The 2,891-nt window shown below is 38.2% G+C and overlaps 1 long non-coding RNA gene across 1 annotated transcript; it reads right to left on the bottom strand.

The window, feature by feature from the left end:
* Positions 1-266: 266 nt before the first annotated feature.
* Positions 267-2,393, bottom strand: LOC127450293 (uncharacterized). Its single transcript, XR_007898939.1, has 3 exons — positions 1,622-2,393; positions 1,088-1,512; positions 267-923 (listed from the first exon to the last, which is right to left on the bottom strand). It is a non-coding gene; the product is annotated as an uncharacterized LOC127450293 (long non-coding RNA).
* Between the last annotated feature and the right edge of the window lie 498 nt (positions 2,394-2,891).

The following is a 2,891-nucleotide window of genomic DNA, read 5'->3' as shown; positions in this document are numbered from 1 at the left end:
ACTGGCCTGGCATGCATAATACAGTGTTTTTAGCCGTTTTCGCGGATTCGTGTGAATGGGGATCGTTGTCGTCTGTACGCAAAACTTTTCAAAAACGCAAAGGAAAACTTTTCAGTTTTTAGTAAATCGTTGTCGTGTAAACGTACCCTTATTAGCAGTATTGAAAATAAATATTTCAACTCTTAAATACATTTGCAAAATCATACTTTTTATTTATTTGTTTTTATTATAACTTTAAAGTACTGAGTACATATTTCAAAGGGCACTGTGATTTAAAATTTTACACTTACTACAAAAAAAAAAAAAACAACTCAAAACTTACTGAGATAACAGGCAAACCAAATGGCACAAGTTCACTTGACTTTTACTTAAAACAGCTCACAAAATTCATTTCAGTGTAAAATGCATGCAATATATTTAAACTCCAGTCATTCATCTTTGTGAAGAGACATCTCATCAGACTTAAGCAATGTGTTTTAATTAGAACCAATCATAAGATAGATGATTTTGACTCAAAGCTATAAACAACTATATTCAGTTGTCAAACAGCTATAAAATCAGCTGAACATTTTGACATAGAACCCATTTATTTACTGTATGTACAATTTCTCTGTACCTGTTACTTCTCTGTATCTAGATTATGATGTTTTTTAATTCACACAAAAGAAACACGCTGTAAATTATGATTATATAACATGAATGTGATTCCGATCTGATGGGGTGATTATTCTCTGGGACTCCAGTTGGTGTATTTTTCAAAAGTGTTCACACCTGCTACCTTAACTTTATTCACACCTCTCAAGATCCTGATTGGCTATTTCAGCAGCTCAGTCAGCTCATTGCAGAAAGAGTTTATTGGCCAGATCTCATATCATGGGTTTGTGCAGAAAACCTCTCTGAATTTAATTCTGTTGTTGAAGAGCCTACAAAGACACAAACACTGATATTACAGCTCAGCTCAAACAAACACACTCAGCTCACGGTTTCATTTTGAGTCTCAAGTTTTGTTGTGTATCATTCTAAAAAGATCCAAAGAGTCCAAAGAAATCTGGATTGTGATTTTATAATGCACACGCACACAACTTACCGTCTTTATGTTACTGTTGTGAGAGACGATGCTGTAGATTTTCTGAGCCCCATCATCAGTGATACTATTACCACTAAAACTGCAGAAAAACAACCACAAAGAAATCACAATAATTATTACAGGATACTCCAAAAACATTGACTTGCTTTGTGTATTTCTGTCTGTCTGTCGCTCTCTCAATGTTTTGTGCTTTGTGGAGGTGTGGGAGCAGTAGATCCAGGCTGTGATCAGTGAGATGACACAGACTGAGATCCAGTTCTGTCAGTCCTTCAGAATATTCCAGAACCAGCGCCAGACCTCTAAAGATCCGCAGGTCCAGCTGAGTCTGACTGAGGTCGATTACTTCATCCAGGGCCAGAGAAAGAGATTGAGCTTCTCCAGGCAGCACGTGAGCCAGGAACTGAAGCAGCAGAGATTTATCACAACTGAGAAGAGAGAGAGAGATGTTTTAAATATATTTGACTGTGCTTATGAATGTTATCTGATGGTGTTTGTCTGTTTGTGTATGAATGTTATCTGATGGTGTTTCCTCACCAGAGTTTAACAGTGTATAAAATTGGGACGATCTGATCCATTCCTGCTGTATTAATCTCACAGTCCTGTTAACAGGTGTGTGTGTGTGTGTGTGTGTGTGAGCTCTCTAGATGACCGTGGATATCACACAGCAGTCCTCAGCGGTCAAATGTAGAGTCTCTGTGTGTGTGTCTTCTGTCAGGTCCAGTGCAGAACCACAAGAGAAGTCCAGCATGTGCTGCAGAGTGGAGAGCAGAACTGATGCCCCCTGCTGGAGATCAGAGACACTGCAGCAGTGAAGCAGTTTCAGTAACAGCAGTCTGTCCATACTGAACACAAAAAAGAAGTCAGGAGAGATTCCATTTTACCATTTTAGATGCAAAACAGATTATAATAATTTTATTTCATTATACAAACAGTCCCCCTTGATAAACCAGTTGTTATGTTACCTCAAGTGCACTATGGTATTGGTTAATGGATAAGTACAAAGTAGACATTTGTTTTAACACTTTCATATTTCTATTTTTATAATAAGAACTTAAGTTATAACACGTTAAAAGGAAGCAATAAAAAGAAAACTACAAAAACCATGATTGAAGAGAGACAGAATGCTCTCTAGCTCCTCATCTGGTATGAAGGTCCACAGCAGGTTGAGTGAAACTGCAGAACATTCTTGCAGAATGAATCACAGGGCTTCACAGTCGACAGAGTTCAGCTCTCTGCTCTGAAGGTTGATTAAGTTCTCGACTGAACACAACAGACTGCACACAAATTCAACAGAACCGCTCTCATAGATCTCTCTGATTAGAGACAGCATGAAGGTGAAGCTCATCCTGTACAGACAAATATCATACAAACCATCACTTATAAATCACTGTGAATTTATGAATCATTTATGTATTCCGATATAAGGTGAGAATGACCTTTTTGTTTAAACAGGACCTAAAAGGACTTATAAAGTGTGAAAGTTTTCCATCATGTTTTATGAAACATTTTTAGATGGATTTATTTACCGCTTAAACTGAATCCTCTTTATAAATGCCAGAATATCTCTGATGTTGCACTGAATGTTACTCTTTCTGAGGTCCACAACAATGTGTGAAATTCTATGCTGCAAGAAATAGTGGAGCTTATCCCAGTTCAAGGAACAGGAAGTCGGATCTTCTCCCACTTTCTGCAGAGTCACCTTCATAGACACATTCAACCAGCTGCTGGAGAGATTCTCTGGACAGTCAACACCAGGGATGGATTACCGACCGGGCCAATGGGGCCAGTACCCTGGGCTTTAAGG

Source organism: Myxocyprinus asiaticus, chromosome 13 (assembly GCF_019703515.2).
Source record: "Myxocyprinus asiaticus isolate MX2 ecotype Aquarium Trade chromosome 13, UBuf_Myxa_2, whole genome shotgun sequence".
NCBI lineage: Eukaryota > Metazoa > Chordata > Actinopteri > Cypriniformes > Catostomidae > Myxocyprinus > Myxocyprinus asiaticus.
This window is presented reverse-complemented; position numbering and strand designations above follow the sequence as displayed.